Source organism: Eriocheir sinensis, chromosome 50 (genome assembly GCF_024679095.1).
Source record: "Eriocheir sinensis breed Jianghai 21 chromosome 50, ASM2467909v1, whole genome shotgun sequence".
Classification (NCBI taxonomy): Eukaryota; Metazoa; Arthropoda; class Malacostraca; order Decapoda; family Varunidae; genus Eriocheir; species Eriocheir sinensis.
The window spans coordinates 12,387,813-12,401,201 of record NC_066558.1 but is presented as its reverse complement, the minus strand read 5'-3'; the positions used below and the strand labels follow the sequence as shown (position 1 = coordinate 12,401,201).

Genomic DNA, 13,389 nt, shown 5'->3' with positions numbered 1-13,389 from the left:
AGATGGGCAAGCACCTTGCCTGGCACACTGAGCAGTGTAATACCACAGTAGTCGTTGCAGTCTTGGCGGTCCCCTTTTCCTTTCCGGATAGGGACGACCAACCCCTCTTCCAGTCAGGAGGAATGGTACCGGACTGCCATACGGCAGTCAAGACCACATGCAACCCGCAGATCATGGCCTCACCTCCAGCTTTGAGCAGCTCCGCACTGATGTTACAGGTGCCAAGTGCCTTTCCTCCCCTCAACTTTGCCACAGCCTCTCTGACCTCATGCAGTGACGGTGGGTTTTCGTCGATGGGTGGATCAGCATCCGCCACCTGCAACCCAGCAACTGGAAGCTGCCCACTTGGAGGGTCCGCCATGTACAGCTGCTCAAAGTACTTAGCCCAACGAGCCCTCTGCCCCGATATGAGGCAGCCATCAGCTGTTCGGATAACGCTCACCTGAGAGGGAGACTTGGAGCGGAGCTTCTTCAGGGCTCGGTAAGCAGATCGGAGGTCATCCGCATTTAAATGGCCCTCGACTTCCTCAGCGAGACCCCTGACATACCTCTCCTTTTCTCTCCTCAGGAGAGCTCTAGACCTACGCGACAACACTTCATCGACGCAGGAAATAAAGCGAACAGAAAGCTGGGCTTCATTAAGATAATTTTTTTTATTCATAAATAAAGATGTAATACTTCCGCTTTACAATAGTTTAGTCAGACCTCACTTAGAATATGCGGTACAGTTTTTGCCTCCCCACCATGCAAATGACATTGATAAATTAGAAGTTGTTCAACGTCAAGCAACAAACCTTACGCCGAAGTCTTTCAACTCTTAACATGTTATCTGCTGATATTGTAATATAAATATGATTTAAAAAAAAGTCGAGCTCTGCTCGACTTTGCAGGGCTTTCAAGTAAAAAAGATTTTTATTGAGGAGAACCGTCCAGTGATCATTTATTTTCTCTCGTTAACTAACAAAAAACAACAACGAGAATGATCAACTACCATTTTTATTAACAAAAGTATTGTATTGAAGTATAATTGTTCTAAGTTCCAGAGAAACACAGGCAGCCTTGTAATCCCAGAATTTTTCTCTTTTCTACACTCCCACATGAACACAGCGTGTAACGAAATACACGAGAAATTAATCCAGAGAAGGAAAGGTTTTGCCGGCGTCGGGGATCGAACACGCGACCAGCGAGACGTGAGAGCCACTCCTTAATAAGTCGGACAAAGTGGTAGCCCCCTCGCAGAGTTAGTTATGGGAGGCTCGCCGATCAGGCTTAGTCGTCGCACTACATGGCTCCCCATTCCTATGAAGATTAATTTCTGTGTGTTGAGATTTTCCCATTTTCTATGAACTTCGGAGAGCTTGGGCCATCCCTCTACCTGTTACCCACTTGGGGTGACACAACAGAATCATAGGAGAGGATGCCACCTCTTTGCCACCAGTGTAATGTCAGAATTTTTTTTTCTATACTCCCACACGACCGCAGCGTGTAACGAAACACACGAGAAATTAATCCAGACAAGGAAAGGTTAGCCGGCACCGGGGATCGAACCCGCGAACAGCGAGAAGGGAGAGCCACTCCTTAACCAGTCGGCCAAAGAGGTACCCCCCTCGCAGAGTGAGTTATGGGAGTCTCGCCCATCAGGCTTAGTCGCCGCACTACAGCCTAATTTACGATATTGAAAAGAATAGCTCAAGCTTCATGGACCCAAAGACGTAATCGGTGGTGACACCTGGTAAGGATGAATATACCCCATTGAATATCACCCAGTTAATGATGATAATATACAATAATATACAAACTGGAATCTTTTCTACACCTTTAGAAAAATCGCTTGTATTTTGTGTAGCTCTACTGGCTTTAGATAAGACGATGAGCAAGGCCAAGCATTGGTTCTGGTAGAAAATTTAATGATTTCTGTCTATATGGCAGAAAGAATGAGGCAGAACAGGCGTAAATTTCATGCGAGACCATTTTCTTGTTGGTGCAAGTTTGGGTTTTTGCTGAAAATATGCCAAGTACGACCCAAAAACCGCTTTATAGAGGGTACTTGGCTATTAAAGATAAACACAGGGCTGCATTATTAAGGATATATTGAGGGAAATTAAGTGTTTTAGTACAATTAGAGGAACAAGATAAGAATCGGGAATTACACCCACTCTCTAGAAGGTGGTGGAGCAAAAGCACCACTAAACCCGGGTGCTGACACCCCATGTTTTCGTAAAGTAATACTCCCCCACATAGGTAATGGACATAAACTACTGTCATTAAAATAATAACCCATCTCTGATAAGAATAGTAGTCTATTGAAGCTTAAAAAGTAACCTATCATGACTGGAAAGTAGATTCGGAGATATGCTTCACAGTAGGCTATTATATATAATTTTGACTGATATTTACCACTGTGTATGCATTTATCTCAGGATAACACCGAGGAGTTTTGATGTGTGGAGATTATATTTTTACTCTAAAATCCACAGGCGTGAGTTCGATCCCAGCCAAGGCAGTTGACGCACAGCTCACCCACCAGTTATTCATCTTCCCCATCAGGCTGGTGGATAAATAGTCAGTGTTAGAGGTAGGGGGTTCACCAGGAGAGGCAGGCACCACCCGGGGATTGAACCCGAGTCCTTCCGCTTGCCGGGCGGACGTGCTACCCGTTACACCACAGTCGCCTCTCGGTGGTAACCCACACAACTCCTCCCTAAGGCCCCCTCCCGCAAGGCCAGTCCGGGGAATGTGTATCGCTGCTGGATCCTACTCACTGCGCCATGTTGGAGGTAGGGGGTTCACCAGAAAAGGCAGGCACCGCCCGGGGATCGAACCCGAGTCCTTCCGCTTGCCGGGCGTGACAACCCACACAGTCAGGCTGGTGGATAAATGAGTTTTCTGGGAGGTAATCTGCTGCAACTCAGACGTTATACTTACTTGAGTCCCGGAGTAATGGGTTCTCACTCAACACTCAACACTCAACACAGGCTCACGGGCCAGAGATAAAGATGAGCGCTGACGCAGCATGCAGCTTATCGAATGCCTCCAACTTGACCTTTACCTGTTGATAATACTGCTGTGCTGCAACTCCCTCCTTTACTCAGCTGAAACAGGACCATGGAAATCAAAATCAATCCTATCCTCTAGCATAAGATAATGAATCAAGGTAATTTTACAAATGTATTTATTAAATTAATAAAAAAATGAGTGTAATTAACAAAAGATGCAGAAATTGGCTTTTATTATTACAGAGACAAATCAACAAACACATTGAATTTCAAGACGTTGCTGGTCTCCCAGGTGCAATTGGCCCCATTGATGGAACTCACATTAATATCTGTTCTGCTAATCATGATGAGAATCATAATGAATATTTATGCAGAACAATGTCACATAGCATAACTCTACTAGCAGTGTGTGATGCAAGTAGTTTACGTATATATCAACTCGGTTTGCAGGCAGCGTTCGTGATCAAGATTCTTGTCTCTCAGTGCTGTAGCAAAAAGGCAAGCCATCAGCAACACACTGGCAGGTACAGACGTCAAAAAAAGTATCGGTGCACCATAGGTACGAATCATTCTGACACCACGGAACGAAGGACAATGAAAAGAAGTGGCCGACTTGATGCACGTTGGTAGCCCTGCTGTGAGGTGAATGCCATAATACATACAGGTTCACATATGTGGTTACGTGTAACGGCCTATCTGCGTGCGTCGATAATGCAACATAACACTGTCACGTGGTTTTTACCGTAACACTTTACATGTGGAAAACCATAACTGCACTTTACCTATGAAATGGCGTGTGTGAACTATACAACATGGCAGTCGAATACGGGTCATGCACATATTACAGCTGTTATTACTCATAGTCATAATTATGCTGTTATAATACTACTAGTAATATGTTTCTTGTTAATACTACTTTTAGGAGAAATATAACATCGCGTATTTCAATTTTTTTTTAATATATTAATAAGCCGTATAGGCACCACCTGCTGCTAAGACAGCATTCAGCCGTTTAGGCATGGATGCCACCAACGCACTAGTCATTTCTTGCCCAAGTGGACGACGGAGGTGCTCCCATGCTTTTTTTTTTTTTTTTTTTTTCTTACAACGAAAGAGACAGCTCAAGGGCACACAAAAAAGAAAACAATAATAAAAAAAGCCCGCTATTCGCTGCTCCCAAAAAAGAATCAAAAGAGGTGGCCGAAAGAAAGGTCGATTTTGGGAGGAGAGGTGTCTTGATACCCTCCTTTTGAAAGAGTTCAAGTCGTAGGCAGGAGGAAATATAGATGGAGGAAGATTGTTCCAGAGTTTACCAGCGTGAGGGATGAAAGAGTGAAGATGCTGGTTAACTCTTGCATAAGGGGTTTGGACAGTATAGGGATGAGCATGAGTAGAAAGTCGTGTGCAGCGGGGCCGTTGGAGGGGGGGAGGCATGCAGTTAGCAAGTTCAGAAGAGCAGTCAGCGTGGAAATATCGATAGAAGATAGAAAGAGAGGCAACATCGCGGCGGAATTTAAGAGGTAGAAGACTATCTGTAGGAGGAGGAGAGCTGATGAGACGAAGAGCCTTAAACTCCACTCTGTTCAGAAGAGCTGTGTGAGTGGAACCTCCCCACACGTGAGATGCATACTCCATAAGAGGGCGGACAAGGCCCCTGTATATGGATAGCAACTGCGCGGGGGAGAAGAACTGGCGGAGACGATACAGAACGCCCAACCTCGAGGAAGCTGATTTAGCGAGAGAGGAGATAATATCTCCTCTCTCGAGAGGGCATAATGAAAAAAAAAAAAAAGGCCCGCTGCTTACTGCTCCAGAACAGAGGTTAAAGGAGTGTTCAAAATCAGAGGTCAATTTCGGGAGGAAAGGTGTCCTGATACCCTCCTCTTGAAAGAGTTCAAGTCATAGGCAGGAGGAAATACAGATTAAGGAAGATTGTTCCAGAGTTTACCAGCGTGAGGGATGAAAGAGTGAAGATGCTGGTTAACTTTTGCATAAGGGGTTTGGACAGTATAGGGATGAGCATGAGTAGAAAGTCTTGTGCAGCGGGGCCGCGGGAGGAGGGGAGGCATGCAGTTAGCAAGTTCAGAAGAGCAGTCAGCATGAAAATATCGATAGAAGATAAAAAGGGAGGCATCATGGCAGCGGAATTTGAGAGGTAGAAAACTATCAGTATGAGGAGAGCTGATGAGACGAAGAGCCTTTGATTCCAATCTGTCAAGGAGAGCTGTGTGAGTGGACCCCCCTCCCCCCCACACACACACACATGAGATGCATACTCCATACGAGGGCGGACAAGGCCCCTGTAAATGGACAGCAACTGTGCGTGGGAGAAGAACTGGCGGAGATGGTACAGAACGCCCAGCCTCGAGGAAGCTGATTTAGTAAGAGATGAGATATAATGTTTCCAGTTGAGATTTTGAGTTAAGGATAGACCGAGGATGTTTAGTGTTGAGGAAGGTGATAGCTGGGTGTTGTCAAAGAATAGGGGATAGTTGTTTGGAAGATTGTGTCGAGTGGATAGGTGGAGAAACTGTGTTTTTGAGGAGTTGAAGGACACCAGGTTCCTCTTGCCCCAATCGGAAATAATAGTAAGGTCTAAGGCTAAGCGTTCTGCAGCCTCCAGCCTTGAGTCGTTAAGTTCCTGTAGGGTGGGTCTTCTATTAAAAGAAGTTGAGTAATGCAGAGTGGAATCATCGGAGTAGGAACGGATAGGACAGTTCGTTTTGGAAAGAAGATCATCAATGAACAACAGAAAGAGAGTGGGAGATAGGACAGAACCCTGTGGGACACCACTGTTAATAGGTTTAGGGGAAGAACAGTGACCGTCTACCACAGCAGAAATAGATCGGTCAGAAAGGAAACTGGAGATAAAGGTACAGAGAGAAGGATAGAAACCGTAGGAGGGTAGTTTGGAAAGCAAAGATTTGTGCCAGACCCTATCAAAAGCTTTTGATATGTCCAGCGCAATAGCAAAGGTTTCACCGAAACGGCTAAGAGAGGATGACTAAGAGTCAGTTAAGAAGGCTAGGAGATCACCAGTAGAACGCCCCTTGCGGAACCCATACTGGCGATCAGATAGAAGGTCAGAAGTGGAAAGGTGCTTTTGAATCTTCCGGTTAAGGATTGATTCAAAAGCTTTAGATAGACAAGAAAGTAAAGCTATAGGACGGTAGTTTGAGGGATTGGAACGGTCACCCTTCTTAGGCACAGGCTGTATGACGGGATACTTCCAGCAGGAAGGAAAAGTAGATGTTGACAGGCAGAGGCGAAAGAGTTTGACCAGGAAGGGTAACAGCACAGAGGCACAGTTTTTAAGGACAATAGGAGGCACTCCATCAGGTCCATAAGCCTTCTGAGGATTGAGGCCAGAGAGGGCATAGAAAACATCATTTTGAAGAATCTTTATAACAGGCATAAAGGAGTCAGAGGGGGGATGAGTAGGAGGAATATGCCCAGAATCGTCCAGAGTGGAGTTTTTAGAAAAAGTTTGAGAGAAGAGTTCAGCCTTAGAGATAGATGAGACGGCAGTGTTGCCGTCAGGACTGAGGAGTGGAGGGAAAGATAAAGAAGTGAAGTTGGAGATGTTTTTGGCTAGATGCCAGAAGTCACGGGAAGAGTTAGAGAAAGCAAGGTTTTGGCATTTTCTATTAATGAAAGAGTTTTTGGTTAGTCGGAGAATAGATTTGGCACGATCCCGGGCAGAAATGTAAAGTTCATAATTAGCATTAGTTTGAAGGCTCTGGTACCTTTTGTGAGCTGCCTCTCTATCATTGACAGCACGAGAACAAGCTTGATTAAACCAAGGCTTTTTAGCGTGAGGAGTAGAGAAAGGACGAGGAATGTATGCCTCCATTCCAGAGACAATCACCTCTGTGATGCGCTGAGCACACACAGAGGGGTCTCTATCCTGGAAGCAATAATCATCCCACGGGAAATCGGAAAAGTACATCCTCAGGTCGTCCCACCGAACTGAAGCAAAATGCCAGAAGCATCGCCTCTTCGGTGGGTCCAGAGGGTGTACAGGAGCGATAGGACAGGATGCAGAAATAAGATTGTGATCGGAGGAGCCCTATGGAGAGAACAGTTTGACAGAATAAGCAGAAGGGTTTGAGGTAAGGAAGAGGTCTAGAATGTTGGGCCGGTCTCCAAGACGGCCGGGAATACGTGTAGGGTGCTGGACCAACTGCTCTAGGTCGTTGAGGTTGTAGGCTTGTTCACCAGGATGGTCATGTGAAAGAGGATGAAAGCCAAAGCTGGTGGTGAACATTGAAATCTCCTAGCTAGGATGGAGATTTCAGCGAAGGGAGAGTGGGTCAAGATGTGCTCCACTTTAGAGTTCAAATAGTTAAATAATTTTACATAGTTAATAGAGTTAGGTGAGAGATAAACAGCACAGATGTATTTAGTAATAGAATGAAAATGAAGTCTTAGCCAGATGGTAGAAAATTCAGAAGAGTCAAGGTTGTGGGGACGAGAGCAAGTGATGTCGTTGTGCACGTAGGCGCAACATCCAGCTTTGGATTGAAATTTAGGATAGAGATAGTAGGAGGGAACAGAGTAGAGATTGCTGTCAGTAGCCTCAGAAACCTGATGTGGGCGAAGAGGTAGTGGTAGTGTTGGAGATAGCGACTAACTAGACAAAGTAAAGTGTTATGAGTATAAAATACTAGAATAACACTTAGCGAGTAGCAGGCGTTGACCGTAACAGGAACACGGACACCACCAGCAGCAACAGCACAGCCTCAGAAGCACAGACCGCCACAAGGCCACAGGGCAGCAGCACAATGGAAAGGACAGCAGCAGTAGCAGGGGGAAAAAGCAGAGCCAGTTTTGGTGAGCAGAGCAGAGTATTGGGTTGTAGTAGTAGTTGTTCAGTCACAGCAGCACTACAGCAACAGAAACAGCCTCAGAGAACCGCTGGGTAGCAGATAAAAGGAAAGCCAAAGGTCCGAGGCACAGAGACAAAGCTGACATACGTGTACCCCCGAGGCTGGGGCAGGGTCAACTGAGGCTGGGGCAGGGTCAACTGAGGCTGGGGCAGGGTCAACTGAGGCTGGGGCAGGGTCAACTGTCTGGGAAAGGGTCAACTCAGTGGGGTATTGATTTCAATATTTCAGATAGTTGTCTGAGGAATTAGACCCAATATTTCCTAAATTGATAAAATGTTCATTAAAAGCAGAAGAAATATTATCACATGATGGGTGTAATGATATCCTGCAGTACACATTGTTTGTAAAGGACCGTCAGTATAAAAGGAAACGAGCTGATGAGACGAAGAGCCTTTGATTTTGTCCCCAAGTGCTGAGTGTGTGTAGAGCCCCCCCCCCCCACCCACCCACGCACACACACACTCATGAGCTGCATATTCCATACGAGGGCGGACAAGGTTCGGTGCCGCTTTGGCGTGCGGTCTTCCCGGCAATAGGCGCACCTAACATCACCATAGCCGATCCAGGATTCAGGACGTTTCCTAAGTTAAAGTAGGTAATGTTATAATCGTATTTCGTAAAAAATCCTTATAACTAAAAACTAACTAGAATTATGAGTAGTCTTTTTCTCGAACATAACATTGAATAAATAACAGTACGATAATATGAAAGTACGTATAGCCACCGTTGCCAGATTATCGTACTCAGAGCATAGTATTTACCGGTTTCTGACGCCTATCTATTGCCAAGAAACATCAGAATATAACTCTTTTAACGATAACTATAAATGAGTTTTGCTATTGGAGCCCAGAAGGCAGTTTAGGGGTAAGAAGTCGGGAAATGTAATCGGCTGAGTACGACAATCTGGCAACGTTGAACTGTCTGTAGCCCGGAGGCCCGAGGTAGGGCGCACGCCATTTCGTGGGTATCAGATACCTTAAATAGCATATTTTTACTGCGCAAAGTAGGTGCTGTCATTTATTGTGACTTCGTGAGCTTTCAGATTTATCTATTTGTATATTTTTCATGGTGGCAAAACTTATATAACTAGTTTAATTTTTACTAGTGACACGAATTTGTGACTGTTTATCATAATAGAATCTCACTCAATTAAATGAATCAGACCCCACAGAAATATTACCAGTGTGTGGATGAATGAATACAATGATAAGCACATACTTTGATTTAACTCTAGGATGTCTCGTGGATCATTAATAAATAAAAACAAAATATTCAGATAGGCTACTCTTAAACCCATTACCACCTTATGGCGGCATAAAATAGTCCCTCCGCCAAGTTTTACCCTACATTTGGTGATGTTGGTGCGCCTATTTACGCTTTAGCGTTCGGCCTACCATCATATTTACAATCCTTTTATCGTACTGGAAAAAAATCCTGATAGTCACCGCTGTATTCATGGGTATTTCCAGTAGAAACAAGAACACCAGTTCTGAAATTTTGCACAAATTCAGAATGCAACGTAATTTGCTGTTGATGTCCATATGATGGAAAAATGGGTTTTCTTGCCGAACAGACCGCGACTTTTGGCACCCCTTTCGAGGACAGCAAAGTACAGGACGGAATTCCCCACCTGTGTTACGCTTTGTTTTCTTCCATGACGCTACACATCGATGACAAGGTTTTGCTTCTTGTGGTTTGGCTAGAAGATTGTTTTTTCGTAAAAATGAAACTGCTGTTTCCTTCGTCAAAATTACACGTCTGAAAAACCTTTTAACAACATTGCAGTTAGCAGAATGAATTATGCTGATGTTATCGGCTAAAATGTACGAAGGATAGTAATGTGGGTGTTATCTCTTTTGTATTATTAGTTTTTATAGTAACTGCGGGTAAGTGTTATGTTTTGTGATAGGGGCACGAACTGCCATCTCTCGTCAGGTCCTGTGTACCGTTGCCTGCTTTCTCCAGTTGATTGAAGTGGTTGAGTTAACACAATAGCCCTTTAAGTAAAGTGATGTGGATTATGTTTTGGCCGAGCGGAGCCGTTAAGTTCACTCTGAGTTCACTTAATTTACTCTCTCTCTGGTATATTAAACACTTCTAGCGTTTTCACTATATTAACAGTTTTACAGAATAATTACAGTTTTTGTGAGCAGTCGTACGCACACCCCGAGCAGTGATCTGCTCGGCCCGCCGCCTACTGTCTTCTGCCGGCTTCTGCCCGGCTGTCAGAATAATCCGGTGCCAAGGCTTGTTGAATCAGCACCGTTCCCACGGCAAGGAGCACCTCCTTAGCACAACCTGGCACCTACGTGGTATTAAACATCCTATGCGCGGCACTGCCATGTTGTTGCGACATACAGTCACACATTCACATATACATTATAATATACACATTACATGGGTATGTTGGTGTTGTTGCTGTTGGATTTCGAGGGTCTGGATACCCTCACGGGCTATATGCTAAAGGCTGGCCCGCCTCTCTCTGTTGCTGCTCACTTAGGCCATAGGGCGTCTCTTGCTGGGTCCTTCCTCGGACACTTCCTCGGGTAGTCCGGTCTTCGGAACCGTAGCGCTGCTGATAGGGTCTCGAACATCACTGTTCTGATGGGGCTCTCCAGACTGTCGTAGTTGTTCTCGTCCTCGTCGTACTCCTTCCACAACGTCACCAGGGCGTTGCAGAGGGTGAGCAGGTCCATCCTAGTCGGAGTCACTGACGGGGCGAACACCTCGTTCCACACTGGGGTGGGAGGCTTAACGAGGGTGCTCGGGTAGAGGGCGCTGGTCTCGGCGTCCATGGTGGTCGTGGACGGGGTCTGCCTATCCTGGTTTGTCGTCTCCGGGCTCGTCTGGGTGGCCTGTGTCTCGGTCTCCGGCGTCATCTGGACCACCGCATCCTCGGTGGGCGGAGGTGCGGTCTGGCAGGCCCTTCCCTTCCTCTTCCGGAATGTCTGCGTGGAGGCGTCTTCTTGCTGTGGTGTCGGTGTCGGTGGGATGGCAGGTTCTGGGGCAGTGTCTACCACGTCCATCCTCGGGCTGGGAGAGGGGGGTGAGGCAGGAGGAGCTGCTTGGGAGACAGCCTGGTTCTTTAGGGGCAAGGTGTCTATCGCACCCGAGGGGCGAGGGGGGAGCCTCCTCAGCCGTTTGGGGCAGCCCTTGAACCAGGCGTGGTGGCTCCCGCCACAGTTCGGACATCGTGCAGCCCAGTTGTTTCCGGTCCTCAGTGTCTCGATACACTGTGAGAAGGGATGTTTCCCGCTGCACACGCCGCAGAGATCTCCGGTCCTGCAGTACTTCTGCAAGGTCAAGGGACGCCGGGAGAGGCCCACGGAACGTCACTTCGACCTGCCGCGTGGGCTCTCTGCGACAGTGACCCGCGTTGTATATACACCTTGCGAAAGTGACGCGCGAGTCCTCCAGGATCGGTCGGAGAGACTGGCCAAGAGGATATAAAGAAACGATACCTTTCGACCTGCACTCGACCTCTCCCAGGGAGATGCCGGTTGTGGTCTCTCTGCTCAGACGAGAAAAAGAGAAAGCAGCTTCCTCATTTAAGGGTTTGATATAGATCGCAAGCCCGGATTTCTCTTGCACCCGGACCCGGAGGTCGGGGTTTTCCCTCTCCAGCCGTTGGGCGGTGTGGAAGGTGCTGGTCTCTTCGTGGTTGAGTATCAGGTATACTCGGTAGTCAGGTGCAGGTGGCGGTGTCGGGGCTCGTCGACGACGTTTGTCTACGAGGATCCAGCCCTCTTCCCCTTCCTCGGGTGGGGAGAGGTTGAGGCGCTTGCGAGAGCTTGAGCGTGCCATGGTGCGACGAGTGAGGAGGAGAGAGTTCTTTCCTCTACCGCTGTTAAGGTCAGGAGCACTTAGATGCCAGGACAGCATAAGCTGAGGTCTCTGGAGACAGGTCAGGTCATTACATAGCGTAGACTAAGGTGACTTGTCAAGTCATTACTCACGTCAGGAGCACTCGGGTAACAATGCAACTCAGATGAGGTCTCGTGAGACAGGTCAAGCAGAGGTCTCCGGAGAGAGGTCTGGTCATTACATAGCTTTGACTACGGTGACTGTGGTCAGGTCATTACTCAGGTCAGTAGCATTCAGGTAACAATACATCTACTACTACCACCACCACCACCACCACTACTACTACTACTACTACTACTACTACTTCTACTATTACCACATCCTTTTTCATCAACTTTTTCGTGTCTCACAACTTTTCCATCATGATCGTGTTCAGCAAACCTCTTAGCAGTATCTCAGCTGCGATGTATCAAAGCATTGCTTCCTGCCGAATTCACACGAGTCAGCCTCGTAACAACTAATCTTGATTCTTTAATGTTTCTCAATTCAAGCAATCTTTTTCTTCGATAGTGTTCAGCAAACCTTTAAGGAGCATCTTGTTAACGTTCCTTGAGCGCGTGCAGCCCCTAGATTTCTTTTGATTCTGTAGAATCTCCTCCAGACCAATAGCGAAGGAGCTGAGAGTGTCGTTCAACTGGTGTCGCTCCCACGCCTCGAACACCGCCTGTGGACCAATCATATTGCTTTGTTTTACTACTGCTGCTACCACGAATACTGCCACTGCTGCTGCTGCTGTTGCTACTACTACAACTATGTCCACTTCTACTACAGCAACAACAACAAAACTTCTACTACTACTACTACGTACTACTGCTGTAATGCCGGGATGTGTAGTGAGGAGGAAAAACTTAGAAATATAAGGAAACAACCATAGGTTAATTCATTATAAGTGATTATAAGTAACTATAAGTGATTATAAGTGATTATAAGTAGTTATAAGTTATCATAAGTAGTTATAAGTGATTATAAGTCATTATAAGGCCATCATAGGTATGTAAGTAATTATAAGAAACTATCATTAATCACAATCTATAACACTAAGTATCGGAAGGCTTGGGTTGTCTCTATAATGTATAACATAACAAATCCTCCCCCAGACTACAATTACACGATATGGTGCAATACCTCACACCACTTGCCCACGCCAAGATTGTCCCGCCTGAATTCCACGTCTGCCGTCCCTCCCCTTCCTCCCTTCCCCCCTACCCGCGCACGCATTCGAGCAGTTGCCACCCACCTTGCTTGTAAATGTCCTACCTGATAAAGTCATCCACCTTACATAGATTTTTTCGCTGCTTCGAAGGTAAATTTCGTTACCTTGCAAGTTAGGAAACCATAACCCATATGTAAACTATCCCAAGTTTCCCGTTCTTTTAAATTAAACCTTAATAGATCATAATCAGCTACTTGGCCCCCCCCTTTTCCCGCTCTTACGGGACTCCGCCCTCGCCGCAGGCGAGTATAAAATCCTCGGAGCGTCCTTCCCGGGCCTCGCTCGCCCCTCACTCATCCACTGCTTTTGCTCGCAGGTACGTACGTGACTCTCCCGCCTTCCCCCCCCCCATTTTTCCCCCTACGTGCTCCCCAGTGTTAATTACCGTCTCCCCTTTATCCAATGTGTGTCTTAATTATCATGTTAT

General features: G+C 46.4%; 1 pseudogene; it reads right to left on the bottom strand.

Moving 5' to 3' along the window:
* LOC126982387 (prostaglandin reductase 1-like) overlaps nucleotides 1-3,048 on the bottom strand; it is a 168,087-nt pseudogene extending 165,039 nt beyond the window's left edge.
* Nucleotides 3,049-13,389: the final 10,341 nt, after the last annotated feature.